General features: G+C 45.1%; 1 long non-coding RNA gene across 1 annotated transcript in view; it reads right to left on the bottom strand.

Moving 5' to 3' along the window:
• Positions 1-5,158, bottom strand: part of LOC129057547 (uncharacterized) — a 30,528-nt gene extending 25,370 nt beyond the window's left edge. Inside the window, exon 1 of the long non-coding RNA XR_008522152.2 lies at positions 4,891-5,158. This is a non-coding gene — a long non-coding RNA (uncharacterized LOC129057547). The remainder of the gene's footprint in view (positions 1-4,890) is intronic.
• Positions 5,159-22,811: the final 17,653 nt, after the last annotated feature.

The raw sequence follows: 22,811 nt of genomic DNA, 5'->3' as shown, positions 1-22,811 counted from the left end.
TATACCCCATTTAAAAAAAAATCCTTTTTTAATCCTACTACTTTATCTCATTGATCTGTTTCCCTGTATTGCAAAGTTTCTCAAAAGTTCACTATTCCTATAGTGAGCTTTTGCCTCTACAACCTCACGAAAACCATGCTGCCTAAGGTCACCAATGGTCACCAGGTAATGGAATGTGATAGTTCCTAGTCTCTCTCTTCCTTTTCCTGTCTCTTTTTTTTTTTTTTTGAGAGGGAGTCTCACTCTGTCACTCAGGCTGGAGTGCAGTGGTACCATCTTGGCTCATTACAACCTCCGCCTCCCAGGTTCAAGCAATTCTCCTGCCTCAGCCTCCTAAGTAGCTGGGATTATAGGCGTGCGCCATCACGCCCAGCTAATTTTTGTATTTTTAGTAGAGATGTGGTTTTACCATGTTGGCCAGGCCTGCCTCAGCCTCCCAAAGTGCTCAGAGACCAGCACAGTGCCCAGTGGGGTGGACATCTGACTTTCGTGTTGGGAAATGCCTAGCAAGATAGATTTGGGTCAGATGGTGGAGGCCCTTGAATGCCGGTCTCAGGAGTTTGGCCTTGATCCTGCGTTTTCCAGTAGGCTTCAGCTTAAGGGGAGTGGGAGCAACTATGAAATTCACTTAGCATAGTTATCTCAGCTGCCTGCCAAGTAGTCTATTTAGTCCAATTCACAGGCAGAGCTTTGTTGAGCATTGAGAAGTCACTTGCTCCATTTGAATCCAATCACCACGGCAGGCACACCTCAAAGAGGGAACACACAGCCGCCTCTGAAAAGCCTGCCCCATACTCTGGCAACTCAATTCATGAATATGCTTTTCCAATGTCTGACGCTGCTGCTTAGCAAAGATATTATGGGACAAATCCTTGATTTGACCTTTTGTATCTCTATCCATCCCGCTGTGCTAAAAGCAATTATGTGCATCTTGTGTGTGGCTGTTGGAATGGGGAGACACTTAGCGACGGGTCCTTTTCACACTCCAACTGTCCTCTCGCTCATTCCTTTCCCTCTCTCAAGCTGGCCCGCACAGCAGGCCTCCTCGGCTGCTTGGCAGAGTCTAAAATGGCATCAGGGGGAGGCAAGCAGAGATGTAAACAGGTGGAAATAGTTCCTGTCATGGTGATTAGCATTCTTCTTGGCCAGGCACAGCTATGGATGAAAGAATGGGGCCACAAGGGGGACAGGGAGGAGGAAGCTGGCCAGGGAGCGGGAGACAGAGGAGGGATGAACTCTTTGTCAAATGCACAGACAACTTCCTGCAAAAACTTCCTAGGAAACAAAGCAATCCCCGTGTCAGGGTGGGTAGTAGTGGTCTCTGCTGGGGACAGATCACTTGTCACTGTCTTCTTTGCCTGTACTAAGTAGACTCATGTATGCTTATGTCTGTGTGATTAAATACGAAGATTGACGTCTGTGTATGATAGAATGTACAGTTATGTCTGTGCGTATCTTATGTTGATAACAATGTTTGAATGTCTGTATAATGCCTGTGTGTTATATATTTATATACTGTGTCTATACACTTATATGTGTATGATGCCTGTGTTTATATACTTATATGTATGGGTGCCTCAGAAAGCTCATGTCGGTGTGTATCTACATATGTGTTAGGGTGTGTATATGGCGCATGAATGCATGCATGACTGCGCGCATGTCATTTCCAGATGTGTTGCATTCCTTTATGTATATGTGTGCATGGGTGTGCATGCTGGAATGAAGTACGAGGAAAGGACTGAGTGGGAAAGAGCTCCCGTATCCTCTTGCTGGAGCAGTTCAGCATAACTACAGAGGCCACTCCAATCCTGTCCAGAGAGAGGAGCCCTGATCTTGCTAAATAGGCTGAGGGTCTGGCTCTTCAGGAACTGGTATCGTTTACTCAGTTCCCCACTTCCCCCAAACTCCAGGCCTAAAAGTAGGGGGAAGACCCCAGAGCTAAGGAAGATATCCAGCAAGACAACAGAGGGAGAGAGTTAAAATGCTGGAGGCAAGACTCTGGAGGAACTGGGAGAAGATCAAGGACTTTTTCTGAGCTTTTGAATATAAATAATTTACCGTGGGAAAGTGAGCTGGACTCTTGGGCAAGAGGTAAATGCAGAAATAATAGTGAGTAAAGTCATCTGCTCTCAGCTGAGGCTCACTCCTGATTGAGTTGAGACTTGGCTGTAGAAGGAGAGTAAATAAAACCGGTGCTTGGTGGGGAGTTATCTGAGCTGACCTAGACCAGCACTGCTGTTTGAAAGAGGTGAGGACACAGCAGTGTCTCACGTAAAGTCACCTGATGGAGTCACCATTGACTCTGGAAACTAGGGCAGAAAGGAGAAAATTAGCAATGTCTACGGTCAGAATTATGCCTTGTTACCCAAAAAACTTCCTTGGCCAAGAACTCTGGGAGGCTGATGTGGGTAGATCACTTGAGCCAAGGAGTTCAAGACCAGCATTGGCAACATGACAAAACTCTATCTCTATAAAAATGCAAAAATTAGCCTGGCATAGTGGTGCATGCCTGTGGACCCAGCTACTAGGGAGGCTGAGTGGGAGGATGAATTGAGCCCACGAGGCCGAGGCTGCAGTGAGCTGTGATTGCATCACTGCACTCCAGCCTGACAGAGCAAGACCTTGTCTCAAAACAAAAACAAAAACAACAAAAAACCTCCCAAGCACAGCAGATTTTACTGCAATTGGCAGCTTTCTGCCATACCAACTTCCAGCCACGTGTGACCTGGCATGATCTTACCACCTATTACAGGTCACCTTTGGGTTGCTCAGGTTATTCTCAAAGTAAGAAGGGGGTGATGAAACCCCAGGGTCAGGCCATTCACTTTAAAAATCATCCAAGAGGGTCATTCAGACAGGCCTTTTATGATTACTCATTGATTGTAAGCACATTAAGAATGGAGATAAAAAATAAAAATTATCCATGAGTGCCTGTAATCCCAGCACTTTGGGAAGCTGAGGTGGGTGAATCATGTGAGGTTAGGAGTTCAAGGCTAGCCTGGCCAACATGGTGAAACCCCGTCTCTACCAAAAGTACAAAAATTAGCTGGACGTGGTGGCAGGTGCCTGTAATCTCAGCTACTTGGGAGGCTGAAGTGGAGGCTGCAGTGAGCTGAGATCCCACCACTGCACTCCAGCCTGGGCAACAGAGCAAGACTCTGTCTCAAAAAAAAAAAAAAAAATTATCCATGAGGATATAACCTGGAAATAACCAACATTTAACATTCTGACAGACAGCTTCCCAGGCTTTTTCCCATCTTTCTTTGTTTTCTGTGCATATAGCTATTCACATGTACATATACATCTATAAGCTATAACTTATTTTCTCACTTATTAATATGTCAAATATCTTTTCATATCAATACAAATATACATTATATTTATTTTATTTTATTATTTTAAGACAGGGTCTCACTCTGTTTCTGAGCCTGAAGTGCAGTGGCCCAATCACAGCTCACTGCAGCCTTGACTTCCCAGGCTCAAGCGATCCTCCCAGCTCAGCCTCCTGAGTAGCTTGAGCTACAGGCATGCACCATCATGCCCAGATTTTTTTTTAATTTTAGTTTTTGCAGAAACAGGCTGATCCGGAACTCCTGGGCCCAAGCGATCCCCCTACCTTGGCCTCTCAAAGTGCTAGGATTACAGGGGTGAACCATACACTGTCAGTTTATTTTATTTGTTTATTTATTTATTTATTTATTTTTGAGATGGAGTCTCCTTCTGCTGCCCAGGCTAGAGTGCAGTGGTGCAATCTTGGCTCACTGCAACCTCCACCTTCCAGCTTCAAACGATTCTCCTGCCTCGGCCTCCCAAGTAGCTGGGATTACAGGTGCCTGCCACCACACTCGGCTAATTTTTTGTATTTGTAGTAGAAATGGGGTTTCAATATGTTGCCCAGGCTGGTCTGAAACTTCTGACCTCAAGTGTTCCACCCGCCTCGGCCTCCCAAAGTGCTGGGATTACAGGTGTGAGCCACTGCGCCCAGCCTTATACACTGTCATTTTAAATGGCTGCTAAATATCTCATTGCATGGGCACATTATAATTTATTTAACAGATCTTCATTTGTTAGATATTTATGGGTTTTTCTTTTTATTTGTCTGGATTTTAAAATTTGTGAATAATGATAATCAATAATTTAAAACAATAGTTGTTTTATAGTCCACTAGGTGGTACTGGTGGCAAAGGTGACATTAGAAGCAGAATGTTTGACTCTGGGGTTTTATCACCCCCTCCTCACCTTGAGAATAATCTAAGGAGGTCTGAAGGTGACCTGGGATGATGATAAGATCATGCAGGTCCCATACCACTAGCTTGAAGCTGCAGTTGCAGGAAGCCACCAGCTGCCATGCAATCTGCAGTGTTTGGAGGGTTTCAGAGTGGTGGATCTTATCTGATTGTAGACACTGCTAACCTTCTCTAGGAAGCAGCCTTCTTGTTCTGGTTCCAGACACAATGGCAGCATCACTGAGAACCCTATGGAGAACAACCACCCTCTGCCTTCAGCCCTTGCAGACAGCAGAGAAGGCCAGGGCACAGTGCAGAGACTTCAGCAGACTTGCTCAATCTCGGCAGAGTTTCATATAGAGGGTGTTTTTCCTGCTCTGAATCAGTCTGGTTGCTATTTCTACCTGGATCTCCTGAAATTTCTTTTGCCTGCTTTGGCCTTCAAGTATTTTCCGGACAGAAGGAGGAAGCAGAGATTAAGAGATACCAAAGCTCTCACTCTTCCAGACCCAGGTGAATGCTTCATGTCTCCATAAATCCTCCCAGGCAGGGGGCAGGACTTCTCCATCTTGGCCCCACATCTCAGCCTGTACTGCTCTTACCACAGGACTGTCTGCACCTGAGACTGGGAGCCTCTCAAGGCCAGGGACTAGATTCTACTTACCTGCTTGAGGGCAACACCTGGCCTAGTGTTGTACACATGGCACAATGCTTAACGAGTGCTGCATAGAAGGGTACATAGCATCACGAACCCACCCCAGTTCCACTGCATCATCATTCCAGCCAACCCCCGATGACCAGTCCCCTCTGCTCCTGTGGATGATCTCAGCTAAGCAAGCCTGTAGACTCTGAAGCCAGGGCAGGTGGGTTCAGATCTCTTCTCCATTTACTAGTATGATCTTGGTTTAGTCACCTAACATAGCTGTGCTTCAGTGTCCTCATCTGTCAAATAGAGGTCATAATAGGACCTACCTCATTATTAGGCAGGGTGAAGATTATTTGGCTAGTATGTGTAAAGCACTAAGAGCAGTAGTGGGTACACGGGAAGTTCTCAATCATGGCTAGCTGTGGCCATTCTTTCAAAAGAAAAGAAGTGTTCCTTGAGTGAGCCTTATAGCCAACCTTGGAAGACTTGGCTTCTTGCGATTATATCTCTTCTGACTGTTTAAAAGTAGCTCTGCTCTTTTGAGTTTCTCTCTTCCTCTCTCTAGGGGCCTAAACCATGGCTGTCTGGAAGCCATTAAGCATAGCATGACCTGTGCTGTCCATGTTTATCCAATGAAGAGTACCTGGACTTTATTACTGTACTGCATCAGAATTTTGTTTTTTTCTGTTTTTTTGTTTTTTGTTTTTTTGAGACAGGGTCTCACTCCTGTCGCCCAGGCTGGAATGCAGTGGTGCGATCACAGCTCACTGAACCCTCGACTTTCTGGCCTTAAGTGATTCTCCCACCTCAGCCTCCTGAGTAACTGGGATTACAGGTGCTTTTGTAGAGATGAGGTTTCACCATGTTGCCCAGGCTGGTCTCAAACTCCTGGGCTCAATTGATCCACACACCTTGGCCTCCCAAAGTTCTCAGATTATAGGTGTGAGCCACGGTACCCAGCCCAGAGGTGGGCCTCTCTCAAGCACATGTTTCAGGGATTAAAGATAATCTTTGTCCCCTGATCTTACACAATCAAAATCTGATGCTTGGTTCCAAACTCACCTTTGTAATTTGCCCCCAGGACCCTGGAAGCCCCATTCATGCCAGTAGGGTGTTGATGGCCTATAGTGACACCAAGAGTGTTTGAGGTAGGCACAGTGACTCATTGGCACATTTGCTTTCATCAGAAGAAAATGACACATGCTCTAAATTGTACATGGAGGCTTGGGTATGGGCTCATGGAATTGTTCACATTCTCAGAGTCCTTTGTAATATCTAGTACATTACATTTCTTAAAAAGAGCTTTTCTGAGGCCGAGCATAGTGCCTCATGTCTGTAATCCCAGCACCTTGGGAGGCCGAGGTGGGTGGATCACTTGAGGTCAGGAGTTTGAGACCAACCTGGCCAACATGGTGAAATCTGTCTATGAAAAATACAAAAAATTAGTCAGGCATGGTGGCAGGCACCTGTAATCCCAGTTACTCAGGAGGCTGAGGCAAGAGAATGACTTGAATCCCAGAGGCAGAGGTTGCAGTGAGCCAAGATCGCGTCACTGCACTCCAGCCTGGGTGACAGAGTAAGACCCCATCTCAATAAAAAAATAAAAAATAAAATTTAAAAATTGACTTTTCTGGAATTAGAAAAACCGTGTGGGTCTCAAGCAAGGCAAGTCTTTCACAACATGTGGAGGAGGTAAAGTCTGTCCCCAGTACATTCATCTGTTCATTCAAGCCCTGTTTACCGATTCATGCTGTATTTGTTGAGTGACTACTATGCTGGGCAGTGTCATAGCCAAAAGTCAGACATGGAACTTGTGCCCTGGGGGTTCACAGTTAACCGGAGGATACAGATAATACATATAGTACAGTGAATAATATGTTCCAATGAAGGAGGTACAAGGAACTATGGGGATATGAGACTGGGGCATCAAACTCTGACTGAGATGAGTGCGGAAGTGTTCCTGGAGGACTGACGTCTGAAATTAAATCTGAAGAATGAATAGGAGTCAGGCAGTCAAAGGAGTGGGTGCAACGTGTTTAAAGCAAAGGTCAGAAAGCAAATGAGAACAGGGAACGGGGAAGGGCATGAAAGATGTTGGGTGTTGCAGGATTCTAGTGTTACAAAGGCAAGGGTGATGAGAGATAAAGCTGGGAAGGCAGGCAAGGGCCAGAGCATAATGGGTACTGTGAGCCAGGTAAGGAGCTGGACTGTTCTCCCCACCCCGTAAGTATTGTCCTGTGTCCCATTCTTCCTGATTCCCAGTTACTGTCAGCTGATAAGGCCTAATACTCACTGGGAAGGTGTGGAGGTGCTGCATTTTAGAAAGGACCACAGAGGAGGAGTAAAACATTTTGTCCAAGACAATGGGACTGTAATGGTGTAATGACAGGCAGTGGGATGGACATTCCAAAAGCGGGGAATTTGACTGAAATCCTCTTCAAGCAGCCCTTTGTAAGTAACTGGCTGCTGCTGAGACTCAGGGGACTGAGTTCTTTGTTTTTGTTTTTCCTAAGAATCAGGTGGACTAATTTTTGCCTCGTAAGAACACAGAAGCCTTAATTTTGTGCATTGTGCCCAGGGAGTAGCCAGCGAGCACACAGGAGCAGTTTAAATAGACTGAAAGCAAGGGCACATGTGTCACAGGGCCTCTCACAGCAGACAGCACAGAGTAGACACTAAATAAATACTTGCTGAACTTGACACCCTTTTGACTAGCCATCCTCAGATGCTCACTGGCCCCTCCCGAGCACCAGGCATAGTGTGCAGTAAGTGGTGCTAAGAAGTACAAAGACAAACCAAGACCCAGGAGTGTGTGGTCCAGCTCAGGAGTTCAGACATCTCCGCTGTAAATGCACATGGCAACACATGGCAGTATTGAGGCCCAACAAATGGATGGCTGAGACAAGCAGGGCTTTGGGTCCTGTCTTCTGGAAAGTTTCCTGGAGGAGACAGGACTTGAGAAGGTGTATTAGTCTGTTCTCATGCTGCTATGAAGAAATACCCAAGACTGGGTAATTTATAAAGGAAAGAAATTTAATTGACTCACAGTTCTGCATGGCTGGGGAGGCCTCAAGAAGCTTACAATCACGGTAGAAGGCACCTTTTCACAGGGCGGCAGGAGAGAGAATGAGTGCAAGTAGGGGAAATGCCAGATGCTTATAAAACCATCAGATCTCGTGAGAACTCATTCACTATCACAAGAACAGCATGGGAGTAACCACCCCCATGATTCAATTACCTCCTACTGGGTCCCTCCCACGACACATGGGGATTATGGGAACTACAATTCAAGATGAGATTTGAGTAGGGACACAGCCAAACCATATCATTCTGCCTCTGGCCCCTCCCAAATCTCCTGTCCTCATATTTCAAAACACAATCATGCCTTCCCAACAGTCCCACAAAGTCTTAACTCATTCCAGGCTGGGCACAGTGGCTCACACCTGTAATCCCAAAACTTTGGGAGGCCAAGGTGGGCAGATGACCTGAGGTCAGGAGTTTGAGTGGCCTGGCCAACATGGTGAAACCCTGTCTCTACTAAAAATACAAAAATTAGCCAGGTATGGTAGCAGGTGCCTGTAATCTCAGCTACTTGGGAGGCTGAAGTAGAGGAATGGCTTGAAATCAGGAGGTGGAGGTTACAGTGAGCCGAGATTGCACCACTGCACTCCAGCCTGGGTGACAGAGTGGGACTCTGTCTCAAAAAAAAAAAAAAAAAAAAAAAAAAGCCTTAGTTCATTCCAGCATTAACCCAAAAGTCCAAGTCCAAAGTTTCATCTGAGACAAGGCAAGTCCATTCTGCCTATGAGCCTGTAAAATCAAAAGTAAATTAGTTACTTCCTAGATACAATGTGGGTCCAGGCATTGGATAAACACGCACTCCAAATGGGAGAAATTGGCCAAAACAGGGGATACTGGCCCCATGCAAGTCCAAAATCCAACAGGGCAGGCATTAAACCTTAAAGGTGCAAAATAATCTCCTTTGACTCCATGTCTCACATCCAGGCCAAGCTGATGCAAGAGGTGGGCTCCCACGGCCTTGGGCAGTTCCACCCCTGTGGCTTTGCAGGTTACATCCCTGCTCCTGGCTACTTTCACAGGCTGGTGTTGAGTGTCTGCGGCTTTTCCAGGCACATGGTGCAAGCTGTTGGTAGATCTACCATTCTGGGATCTGGAGGATGGTGGACCTTTTCTCACAGCTCCATTAGGCAGTGCCCCAGTGGGGACTTTGTGTGGGGGCTCCAACTCTACATTTCCCTTCCTCACTGCCCTAGCAGAGGTTCTCCATGAGGGCTCTGCCCCTGCAGCAAACTTCTGCCTGGACATCCAGGCATTTTCATACATCCTCTGAAATCTAGGCAAAGGTTGCCAAACCTCAGTTCTTGACTTCTGTGCACCAACAGACTCAACACCACATGGAAGTTGCCAAGGCTTGAGGCTTCCACTCTCTGAAGCCATGGCCTGAGCTGTACCTTGGCCCCTTTTAGGCACAGCTGGAGTGGCTGAGATGCAGGGCACCAAGTCCCTAGGCTAACACACAGCAGGGGGTCCCTGGACCTGGCCTAAGAAACCATTTCCTTCCTCCTAGGTCTCTGGGCCAGAGATGGGAGAGGCTGCTGTGAAGGTCTCTAGCAGGCCCTGGAGACATTTTCCCCATTGTCTTGGTGATTAACATTTTGAACCTCGTTACTTATGCAAATTTCTGCAGCTGGCTTGAATTTCTCCCCAGAAAATGGAGTTTCTGTTTCTATTGCATCAGTAGGCTGCAAATTTTCCAAACTTTTATGCTCTGCCTCCTCTTGAGTACTTTGCCACTTAGGAATTTCTTCCACCAGATACCCTAAAACATCTCTCTCAAGTTCAAAGTTCCAAAGATCTCTAGGGCAGAGGCAAAATTCCACCAGTCTCATTGCATAGCAAGAGTCACCTTTACTCCAGCTCCCAAGAAGTTCCTCATCTCCATCTGAGACCACCTTAGCCTGGACTTCATCATCCTTATCACTATCAGCATTTTGATCAAAGCCATTCATCAAGTCTTTAGGAAGTTCCAAACTTTCCCACACCTTCCTGTCTTCTGAGCTCTCTAAGTCTCTAGGAGTAAAAGGAGCAGAGAAAGGGGAGGTGACACCAAGGTTCATTAAGGTATATTGACCTGCCGGTGATGAGAAGTCAATATTGATTTCTAGTGGAAAGTTTTACTGTGAATCAAAATCCAAAGTACAAAAGAGTTGTTTGATGTTTTCTATCACAATACAGCTCACTGATGTGTAGGCTTGGCTATAATTTCATTTTGCCTTCTGGGGCAAAGTTTATAACAAGTACATGTGAAGGCAGAAACATGTTCTTTTCCCTAGGTGGGCTGAAAGGGTTGCCTCAGGTCTGGCTGTGTCAGTGAGGGTCTGTCATGCAAAAAAGGAAAACACAGGTAACCAATCCTGCATCTTCCTCCCCCTTGCTCTGCGGTGCTCCGAAGAGTCCCCATTCTGGCTCCCTTTTTCTTCTTCTTTTTTTTTTTTAATTTAAAAGTAAACTTTAATGTCAAAAATGCAAACTTGGGGAGGGCAGAAAGATCACACACAGGGCAGCCACTTCACACTTGGAGGGTTGCACAGCGGCCGGGCAGAGGCGCTCCTCACTTCCCAGACAGGGTGGCCGCTGGGCAGAGGCGCCACTTCCCAGACGGTGTGGCGGTCGGGCGAGGCGCTCCTCTCTTCCCAGACGGTGTGGCGGCCGGGCGAGGCGCTCCTCTCTTCCCAGACGGTGTGGCGGCCGGGCGAAGCGCTCCTCTCTTCCCAGACGCTGTGGCAGCCGGTCGAGGCGCTCCTCTCTTCCCAGACGGTGCGGCGGTCGGGCAGAGGCGCTTCTCACTTGCCAGACGGTAGGGCGGCCGGGCGAGGCGCTCTTCACTTCCCGCACAGTGCGGCAGCCATGCAGAGGCACTCATCTCTTCACAGACGGTGTGGCGATCAGGCAGAGGCGCTCCTCACTTCCCAAACTGTGCGGCAGCTAGGCAGAGGCGCTCATCTCTTCACAGACGGTGGGGCAGCCGGGTGGGGCGCTCCTCACTTCCCAGACGGTGCGGCGGCCGGGCAGAGGCGCTCCTCACTTGCCAGACGGTGGAGCGGCCACGCAGAGGCGCTCCTCACTTCCCAGACAGGGCGGCGGCCAGGCAGAGGCGCTCCTCACCTCAGAAATAAGCCCCAGAACCAAAGTCTCTCTCTGTTCTTTCCCCCAACCTCCCTGTCGCTCTGGTCCTCTTTCCCGAAGAAGCAATAGAAGGGGCACTCTCTGGAATTTGCTTATCTGACTTCTAAGAACGCTTAAATGCAACTGTCTTAAGACTCCCTCCCTAGGGCGCTCATCAACTGACCAGGAATGATCAACCATGGAATGATCAACCAGGAATGATCAACCATGAGAGAAGAGACTCAAGTCATCACCATGCCGAGGCTGACTTTTCCTCTGTTCTTCTGAGGGTAGCTCCAAGAGATTACCCGCGGCGGGGAACTTCATTGCATAGTAAGACAACCTTTGTTCCTGTGAAGCAAACTCTGTTCCTTACGTTTCTGTGCTGGTGGCCTCCCAGCGCCATTCGTTCTCCCTAATAATTTACTACCCCTTCAAAGAATTGTCTACAATTCCCATCTCCCCCCTCCCTTATGAAAAAAGGGGAGCTTCTGGACCGCACTGTTTTTTGGGTGATCATTCTGTAATTTCCTCTCATGCATGTTAATGAGTTTATGCCTTTTCTCCAATGAATCTGCCTTTAGTCAGTTGGTTTTCAGTGAATTTTCAGACACTTCCCTGGAGGAGACATGAGGGCTTTAGGTGGCAACCTAGGGAGGTTACAGGGAGCTGCTCTTGGCAACTATAACTGTAAGGGAGTAAGGACTAAGCAGAGAGAGAAATTGAGCTCTGGCACTGTTAATAAAGGCCTCCATTGATCCCGTGGGGAGCTCTGAAGCTGGGATAGTCTTTTAGAATTGCTCTGAAATGGCTGGGCGCAGCGGCTCATGCCTGTAATCCCAGCACTTTGAAAAGCCAAGGCAGATGGGTCACTTGAGGTCAAGAGTTCAAGACCAGCCTGACCAACAGGGCGAAACCCCGTCTCCACTAAAAAATACAAAAAATTAGCTCGGCATGGTGGCATGCGCCTGTAATCCCAGCTACTCGGGAGGCTGAGGCAGGATAATCGCTTGAACCCAGGAGGCACAGGTTGCAGTGAACCGAGACTGCAGCACTGTACTCCAGCCTGGGTGACAGAGTGAGACTCCATCTCAAATAAATAAATAAATAAATAAATAAATAAATAAATAAATAGTTCCGAATTGAGGCAAGGGAGCTGAATCCTTGTATCCCTATTTTGACCACTCATTAGATGCATTCCCCTTCCCCCGCCCAGGAGGCGTATACCTAAGAAAGAACTCAGCTGTACGACATCTGTGCCCAACATTCCTGGCAGATCTAAAGGGCAAATCTAGATGGTGCACTGCAGTCTCTACTAAGAGGGTCATCGTGGAGAGAGAGGTACACAGTCACCTGTAGAGGAGTCCAAGCTGGTGAGTGGTTGGGAGTTGCAGCCTGACCTCAGAAGATCTGCAGAACCAGCATGAGCAGAGGTGGAGCCAAGTCACTATGGAGGAGGTGGCAGCACTCCGGGGGGAAGAGGGCTGTGCATTTCCCAAGCGAAGGGAACACATTGTGCTTCATACCACCCATGATGCCTCAGCAGCAGAGGCAGAGAACCAAAGCCAATGCCCAGAGATAAGTAGGAGAAGGCAGCTCAGCTGGAGAGCACATGTGCAGCAGCAGCCCCTCCCACAAGGCCATGGGGTTCTGTAGGGCCTTACTGTTCCCAGCTACTATCTTGGGAGGGAGGAAGGGAAGCCTTCTCTGGAGGAGAGATTTTAGGGGGTGTTTGGAAGACTGAGCAATTTACATTTGAAAGACTTAATTTCTCAGCAAAAACTGAGTTAACAACTCTCAATCCCGCCATTTTTTTAAAGCTAGATGTAATAGAATTCGCTTATTTATTTATTTATTTTTGAGACGGAGTCTCTTTCGCCAAGGCTGGAGTGCAGTGGTGTGGTATTGTCTCACTGCAACCTCCACCTCCTGGGTTCAAGCAATTCTCCTGCCTCAGCCTCCTGAGTAGCTGGGATTACAGGTGCCTGCCACCATACCCAGCTGATTTTTTCTTTTCTTTTTTTTTTTTTTTGAGACAGAGTCTCGCTCTGTCATCCAGGCTACAGTGCAGTGGCGTGATCTCAGCTCACTGCGAGCTCTGGCTCCTGGGTTCATGCCATTCTCCTGCCTTAGCCTCCCGAGTAGCTGGGACTACAGGCACCTGCCACCACACCCGGCTAATTTTTTATATTTTTAGTAGAGACGGGGTTTCACCGTATTAGCCAGGATGGTCTCGATCTCCTGACCTTGTGATCCTCCTGCCTCGGCCTCTCAAAGTGCAGGGATTACAGGTGTGAGCCACCACGCCTGGACCATACCTGGCTGATTTTTATATTTTTAGTAGAGACAGGGTTTCACCACGTTGGCCAGGCTGGTCTTGAACTCCTGACCTTAGGTGATCCACTCGACTCAGCCTCCCAAAGTTCTGGGATTACAGGCATGAGCCACTACACCTAGCCAGAATTAGCTTCAATTGGGAAGTTTAAGTCGTCACCTCACCGTAACCATTAGAGGAATTGGGGTCTTTTTCTATTTTTTGTTTTTTGAGACAGAGTTTTTGCTCTTGTTGCTCAGGCTGGAGTACAATGGTGCAATCTCAGCTCAATGCAACCTCTGCCCCCCGGGTTCAAGCGATTCTCCTGCCTCAGCCTCCCAAGTAGCTGGGATTACAGGCATGCACCACCATGCCCAGCTAATTTTTTTTGTATTTTTAGTAGAGATAGGGTTTCTCCATGTTGGTCAGGCTGGTCTCAAACTTCTGACCTCAGGTGATCCGCCCACCTCGGCCTCCCAAAGTGTTGGGATTACAGGCGTGAGCCACTGTGCCTGGCCTGAGGAATGGGGTCAAGAGAGAAAGAAAAAGTAAGTTACAAGGAATAAAGAAGCAGGCCTGTGCAGTGTCCCACACTTGTAATCCCAGCGTTTTGGGAGACTGAGGTGGGAGGATCCCTTGAGGCCAGGAGTTTCAGACTAGCCTAGGCAATGCAGAGAGACTCTGTGTCTAAAAGAAACTAAAGAATTAGCCAGATGTGGTGGTGTGTGAGTGTAATCCCAGCTACTAGAGAGGCTGAGGGGGAGAGGATTCCTTGAGCTCAGGAGTTCAAGGCTGCAGTGCTTATTTATGCACTCCAGCCTGGGCAACAGAGCAAGACCCTGTTTAAAAAAAAAAAAAAAGTGAAGAAGCTAATTTTTTCTCCCAGCTGAATTCTGATATGTAAATTTCATCCCTCCCAGTTCCCTCTTTCCCTCAAGCCTTATCCTAAACAACTGCTTCCAAAGTTATCTTTAGGAAACACAGGTTTGATCATGATGCTTCCCTGTTCAGACCATTGATGGCACTCCAATTGCATGTGGAACACTACACTTGATCTTAGCCAAAAGGCTGAGAAGCCTATAAAATAAAGTTAAAACTGCTAAGCTTTTCATACCCTGTCTATTCCCACCTGCCATTTCCAGAGATATCAGCCCTGTCTCAGGACAGGGTTTCGCCATGTTGGCCAGGCTGGTCTCGAACTCCTGACCTCAGGTGATCTGCCCACCTCAGCCTCCCAAAGTGCTGGAATTACAGGCATGATCTACTGTGCCCAGCCTTGGCTAATTTTTCTTTAAATTTTTTGTAGAGATGAAGTCTTGCTATGTTGCCCAGGCTGGTATCAAACTCCTGGACTCAAGAAACCCTCCAGTGCTGGCCTCCCAAAACACTAGGATTACAGGCATGAGACACCACACCTGGCCCTAGCACAGTTTTTTTTTTTTTTTTTTCACCGTTTAAGGAGTTTTTATTAAAGCAAGAATTTTATAATCCAAATTACATTTCCTTGCTCAGTTATGAATTCTGTTACTTAAAACAGAACTGACATTTTGAGCTATTTCACAGTAAAGAATTATAAAATTAAAGAAAGGAATGCTTTAAATTTTTGTACTTTGCTGAAAATTCTTTTTCCCAGGTTCTATAAAACATTAATTTGTTTTTATATTTTACTATTTTTTTGTGGGTTTTTTTGTTTGTTTTTAAATCAATAAGTAATCTAGGAGTAGCATTATGTTTGCTGGACCTGGCATTTGCTCAGTACATAAGGTTCAAAGTTTCCTTTCCTTTTTTTATTTATTTTATAGTTTGCAATTTTTTTCCATAATATTTAAGTTTTCCGATGTTTAGATAGTTTTCTTCGGTGCAGCACAAGTTTCTTTTCATGGTTCCTGATCAATTTTAAACAGTTGGAACACCAGTGGCACTGTTAACTACTTTCTGGGCAGCCTCTTTAGCTTGGTGGGCTTGTTTGTAGTACAGTTACAGCTTCAACAACCTTAGAACGGAGTGACTCTGGAGACTCAAGCATATGAAGAAGTTCTGAATTATCAATCTCCAACCACATGCCAGTGATTTTACCGACAAGAGTAGGGTGCACGGCTTGAATAAGAGGAAACAGCCGTTCACCCAATATTCGCTTTTGCTCTTGAGGAGGGGCAGATGCCAACATGGAAGCAAAGATTCCTGACCTTGTACGTGAACAGCAGCAGGCTGTTGCATTGTAACTTGAAGCACAGTTTTTTTTTTTTTTTTACCTCCCTCTTTTTTTTAACTTCCCCAAAGTGCCTATAGGATTCACTACTCCCTCTACCATGATTGTATAACACTTTGTAAAGATCTGTTACAAATCCTGACACACTGTAATATCATTTGCTGCGAAGATACCTGTATCTGTACTCACCTTTAGATTATGAATCCTATGCATCCTTCAAATCCTCACCTCGTTTTTATAGTTTTGTTGTTTGTCTCCTGAATGACTCTGCTGCTCTTATGTACCTTGTCCTAACCTGGGCACACTTAGGCAGAGGAGCAACAGAGTCACTGTAACTGCTATGGGATAAGAGATTTAATTCCATAGATTAAAGAGTTAGAATTTACAAAAGAGCTGGGGAAGTGAAGATCCAGAACAGGAAGTTAGAGAATCAGAGAAAGAGTCACCCACCCGTCCATCCAAACAGCCAACTATATCTAGTCACTGAGGCAGAGGCATCCATGGGAAGCTGTTGCCTCTAGGTAGCTACCCTCTTTGTCAATTCACAACCAATAATTTGGTGTTGGGGAGGGGCCACTGTTGGTCAGTGGGGCAAGGCTGGTCACAGAGAGGGAGAGTGAGAACAAGCTGGAAACTGCTGGGCACCTCTGTGTCTGTTGGTCATCTCATCTTACCATCAAATGACTCTCAGAGAAATGACTACTCTTCCAAATCTCATGCAAATTCTTTTGCCCAACTTTAACCCAGAACCGTACAGAGAAGGAGACCCTGGGAACAGCAGTTTAGCCTAGTTGACACAGCACAAACAACCACGACACTGTATTATAGCCATTATTTAGTCTGTCTGCCCCTCAACAAGGCTGAGAACTCCCCAGTGTGAGCAAGAATTCACTTACTTTTTTTTTTTTTTTTTTTTTGAGATTGAGTCTTGCTCTATTGCCCAGGCTGGAGTGCAGTAGCACAATCTCGGCTCACTGCAACCTCCACCTCCTGGATTCAAGTGATTCTTGTGCCTCAGCCTCCTGAGTAGCTGGGATTACAGGAGCGCTCCACCATGCCTGGCTAATTTTTGTATTTTTTTTTCTGTGGAGACAGGATTTCACCATGTTGACCAGGCTGGTCTCGAACTCCTGACCTCAGGTGATCCGCCTGCCTTGGCCTCCCAAAGTTTGGGGATTACAGGCATGAGCCACCATGCCCAGCCTGTCTTCCTTTTTTTAAAACTCTTTTTTGGTGTAGTCAAACCTAGGACATTATTGGCAGCATTGTAGACTAGATATCAATGGCTATTTTTGGAATTAAATTCAAAATGAAATACACTGAATTGAATAGGAAGCGACTGAGTCTTATCCTTGTGTCTACAGCTCGGAGCACAGTACCTGAAGGCTCATGCTTCTCAATGGTAAGTGTCAAGTGGATATTTGTTAACACATGGAATTGCCCAGAGAGGTTGTTTCAGAAGGAAGATGGAATACACTTTGAGTGGAGGGTGAATCTGAGGATAAGTTCCAGCTGTTTCTATTGTTCATTGTTTGATTTTTTGATACTAGCCATTCTATTAGAAGAAAACGTAGGGGATATGCTTCAGGACATAGACTTTTTTCATTCAAGATTAACAGAAGACATGGGCAGAGGGGTATGTGTGCGGGGGTGGAGGAATTATGCCCTTTTCCATGGAAATGAGAGAATGTGGAGAATGGTGCCTTGTGCAGAACAGAGCTCAGCGAAGAGAGAGGTAATTGAAACACCTGGTGATGCCAAACCTTCATCTCAAGATTTTCTTATTGCTAAGCTCATGCTTAACTTCTTTTTGGTAATTTGGCTGGGAATCTGCCTCTACGGCAGTAGTTTGTCCACTTAAGTATATCTATATAAAATCAGCAGTGCCTTGTTGTTCTAATAACCTGTTTCACTCGACAAAATGAAAAGCCAGATTTTGACAGATTCCTTCTTGATTGGGGGATGTGTGCTGCTGTCTATTTGTAGAGACGGAGAATTGTGATTGGTGTTTTTTTGTTTGTTTGTTTGTTTGTTTGTTTTTGTCCCCACAGTTAAAGCATGCTCCTGGCTTAGGAAGGGCAAGAAGCCACAGTGTCTTGCAGCTGCTCCTGAAGACTTCTTGTCCGGGTGTGGGGGCTCACACCTATAATCCGAGCACTTTGGGAGGCAGAGGCAGGCAATGGCTTGAGCCCAGGAGTTCGAGAATAGCCTGGGCAACATAGTGAGACCCCCATCTCTATTAAAAAAAATAATAATAATAAAACAAAACCTTTTAATTCTGGGTCAACCCTATACTTCCCCTGACCAGCTGTGGAGCTTTCTTCATCTAGGGCAGCAAGACGTCAAAGGCAGAGGAGAGGTTGACTCTTCCTGAAATCAGAATTTGTCCTCATACAGCAACTCTTACCAGGCCTGGAAGAGAAAAACCTCTCAAAATTTACCTGCAAAAAAGAGAGAGAAAGATTAAGAACAAGTTTACTTACACTGGAAAAATGCCATAGTTAGCAATGACCAACAAAAGCTCTTCCTGGATTAGGAGTGCAGACCTAGATACTTTGGCCTGACCATTGACTGAAATCTCTTTAGTCTGATCTCTTAGTACACACACACACACACACTCATACTAGATACATAAGAGTATATTGGCCAGTTGCAGTGGCTCACGCCTGTAATTCCAGCACTTTGGCTGAGATGGGTGGATCACCTGAGGTCAGGAGTTCGAGACCAGCCTAGCCAACATGGCAAAACCCTGTCTCTACTAAAAATACAAAACTTAACTGGTCAAATAATAAAAAGTGTTGGTGAGGATGTGAAAATATTGAAACCTTCATATACTGCTGATAGAAATATAAAATGGTGCCATCACTTTGGAAAACAGTCTAACAGCTCATCAAAAATTTAAACATAGACTTTGCATTTGGTCCAGCAATTCCAGTCCTAGTTGTATACCCAAAAGGAATGAAAACAGGGCCAGGTGTGGTAGCTCACACCTATAATCCCAGCACTTTGGGAGGCCGAGGCAGGTGGATCACTTGAGGCCAGGAGTTTGAGACTAGCCTGGCCAACACGGCAAAAACCTGTCTCTACTAAAAGTACAAAACTTAGCCTGGCATGGTGGCACATGCCTATAGTCCCAGCTACTCAGGAGGCTGAGGCAGGAGAATCACTTGAACCTGGGAGGCGAAGTTGCACTGAGCCGAGATCGCACCACTATATTCCAGCCTGGGTGACAGAGTGAGACTTTGTCTCAAAAAAAGAGTATATTGCCCTTGTTATAAGAAGAACCAGTTGTACTTCTTAAAAGAGGCTTCAATTTGCATTTCCTTAATGATTAGTAATATTGAGCATTTTTTCATGTTTGTTGCCCATTTATATGTCTTTTAAGAAATGTTCATTTCAGTTTCTTTGCCTATTTTTAAATCAGATTATTTGGGGATTTTTGCTGTTGAGTTGTTTGAGTTCCTTGTGTATTCTAGATATTTGCCACTTGTCAGATGAATCATTTTCCCCCACTCTCCAGGTTGTCTCTGTACTTTGTTGATTGCTTCCTTTGCTATGCAGAAGCTTTGCCATTTAATACAGTCCCATTTGGCTGCTTTTGTTTTTGTTGCTTGTGCTTTTGAAGTCTTAGCTCAAAGCTTTGCCTAGACCAATCTCCTGAAGCATATCCCCTATGTTTTCTTCTAATAGAATGGCTGTTATCAAACAAACAGCAACAAATACTGGCAAGGATATGAAGAAAAGGGAACTCTTATATACTGTTCGTGGGAATGTAAATTAGTACAGCCATATGGAAAAGAATATGGTGGTTTCTTAAAAACAACAACAACAACAACAACTAAAAATAGAGCTACTATATGATCCGTCAATCCTACTACTGGGTATTTATACAAAGGAAAGAAAATCAGTATATCAAAGGGATTCCTGAAACCTCATGTCTATTGCAGAACTATTCACAATAGCTATGATAGGTTGGGCACAGTGGCTTACGCCTGTAATACCAACACTTTGGGAGGCCGATGTGGGTGGCTCACTTGAGGTCAGCCTGGTCAACATGGTAAAACCCTGTCTCTACTAAAAATACAAAAATTAGCCTGGTGTAGTGGTGCATGCCTGTAATCCCAGCTACTGGGGAGGCTGAGGTATGAGAACTTGAACATGGGAGGTGAGGTTGCAGTGAGCTGAGATCGCACCATCGCACCCCAGCCTGGGTAACAGAGCGAGACTCAAAAAAAAAGAACAAAAAAACAAAAACAAAAAAACCTCACAATAGCTATGATATGGAATCAACTTAAATGACCATCAACAGATGAAAGGATAAAGAAAATGTGGTATATATACACAATGGAATACTATTCAGCCTTAAAAAAGGAATGAAATCCCAGCATTCACAGCAACATGGATGAGCCTGGGGGACATTATGTTAAATGAAACAAGACAGGCACAGAAAGATAAATACTGCATGTTCCCACTCACATGTGGAAGCTAAAAAAACTTTTTTGAGCTCATGAAATTAGAGAGGAGATTGTGGTATTAGAAGTTAGGAAGGGTAGGGAGAAAGGAAGGATGCAGAGAAGTTGGTTAAAAGATACGAAATTACAGCTAGTTATGAGGAATGAGTTCTAATGTTCTTCAGCACTGTAGATTGAATATAATTTATTGTGTATCTTCAAAAAGCTAGAAGAGAGGATTCTGAATGTTCACAACACATAAAATGATAAATATTTGAGATGATGGGTATGCCAGTTACCCTGATTTGATCATTATACATTGAATACATGTATCAAAATATCACACTGTATCCCATTAATATGTACAATTATTGCATGCCAACTAAAAATAAAGGGAGTGCAATAAGGCACTTTTTGCAAACATTATCTTGTTTCATCCTCACATGAGATAACCGAGGGTCAGAAAATAGCTTGTCCAATGTCACACAGATGCCAAGTGCTGGAGTCTTTTTACTCCAAAACCCATGCTATTTCAGCACCTCAAAAGTGCCTCACACACACACAGGGAGCCAAAGCCACTGGAGGGTTTGTTAGAGGAAAAAAATATTAAAACTATATTTATATGGCTGGGCATGGTGGCTCACGCCTGTAATCCCAGCACTTTGAGAGACTAAGGCGGGTAGATCACCTGAGGTCAGGAGTCTGAGACCAGCCTGGCCAACATGGCGGAACCTCATCTCTACTAAAAATACCAAAATTAGCAGGGCATGGTGGCATGTGCCTGTAATCCCAGCTACTCGGGAGTCTGAGGCAGGAGAATCACTTGAACCCGAGAGACAGAGTTTTCAGTGAGCCAAGATCACACTGCTGCACTCCAACCTGGGCAACAGAGCAAGACTCTGTCTCGAAAAAAACAAAAACAAAAACAAACAAACAAAAAACTGTATTTATAGCTGGGCATGATAATTATGTGGGGCCTGAGACAAGAGGATCATTTGAGCCCAGAAGTTTGAGGCTGTAGTGCACTATGATTGTGCCTATGAATAGCCACTACACTCTAGCCTGGGTAACATAGCAAGACCCCAACTCTAAAAAAGTTTTTTTAACTTAAAAAACAATATGCTAGGCCAGGTGTAGTGGCTCATGCCTATAATCCCAACACTTTTGGAGGCCAAGGCGGGTGGATCACCTGAGGTCAGGAGTTTGAGACCAGCCTGGTCTACATGGTGAAACCCTGCCTCTACCAAAAATACAAAAAGCCAGATGTGGTGGCATGTGCCTGTAATCCTAGCTACTCGGGAGGCTGAGGCAGGAGAATCGCTTGAACTTGGGAGGCAGAAGTTGCAGTGAGCCTAGATTTTGCCCCTGCACTCCAGCCTTTGCAACAGGGTGAGACTATGTCTCAAAACACACATGCACACACACACATGCACATGCACACAAAACTATATTTATAACTGGGCACGATGATTATGTGGGGCCTGAGAAAACAAAAAACCCACTATGCTAATAGTGTGACCTTCATCTGTATGAAAACATATTTATATGTGTATATACCTGCACAGAAAACAGGAGGGCACAATACATTGAAATAGATGGGTGTATTGGTGACTTGTTCTTTTTGACTCTCAGTATAACCTAGAGCAGCAATGTCCAATAGAGCTGTCTGCCATGATGGAAACGTCTGTGTTGTCCAATATGACTAGCCACTAGTGACATGGGTTTATTGGGCCCTTGATGATGTGCTATATCTGTGAAGTACACACTGGGTTTTTAAGACTTGGTCTGAAAAGCAAAATGTGAAATATCTAGTTATTTTTCATATTGGTTAAATGTTGAAATAATAATATTTTGGATATATTGGGCTAAATGAACCAGTATCAAAATTAATCTTATTTATTTCTTTTTTCTTCTTTTAATGTGGCTATTAGAAAATTTTAAATTATATATGTGGCTTACACAGTATATTTCTATTGAACAGCACTGGTCTAGAGTGCTTTTTTTATTTTTATTTTTATTTTTTTTTGAGAGAGAGTCTCACTCTGTCGCCCAGACTGGAGTGCAGTGGCATGATCTCGGCTCACCACAACCTCTGCCTCCCAGGCTCAAGTGATTCTCCTGCCTCAGCCTCCTGAACAGCTAGGATCACAGGCGCATGCCACTACGCCCGGCTAACTTTTGTATTTTTAGTAGAGATAGGGTTTCGCCATGTTGGCCAGGCTGGTCTTGAACTCCTGACCTCAAATGATCCACCCACCTCGGCCTCCTAAAGCACTGGGATTACAGGCATGAATTACCGCACCCGGCCTAGAGTGCTTTTTGTTGTTGTTTTTTCTTTTAGTCAACTGATCATATCAAATGGTCTAGAGTTTAAGTGCATGAAATTTGAAATCAGACAAACTGGAGTTTAATTCCCAGTCTTCAGTTTTCTAACTAGGTGACCTTGAGCTGGTTACTTAATCCCCAACCCTTGTTTTTTTTTTAGTTGTCAAACAGGGGTAATGACTGAACCTAACTCAGATAGTTCTGTGAGGATTAAATGAGTTGCTCATGTAAAGGCTCTACTACAGGGAATACCTGCCATATGTTAACTGCTCAATAAAAATTAATAGTTATTCTGGTTTCTAAATTTTCTATGGTGAATATGAATTTTTTATGTAATAAAGAGTAAAAAGAAAATCGAAACAATTAAATTTAATATTAAAGCAATTTATTCTTAACCACAATCAGAAGATAAATATGTTGTTCTAAAGCTGTGTAATAATGTTTGCTTTGTCAT

Source organism: Pongo abelii, chromosome 12 (assembly GCF_028885655.2).
Source record: "Pongo abelii isolate AG06213 chromosome 12, NHGRI_mPonAbe1-v2.0_pri, whole genome shotgun sequence".
Classification (NCBI taxonomy): domain Eukaryota; kingdom Metazoa; phylum Chordata; class Mammalia; order Primates; family Hominidae; genus Pongo; species Pongo abelii.
Note: the sequence above shows the minus strand (reverse complement) of the source record. Positions and strands in the feature narration are given on the sequence as shown.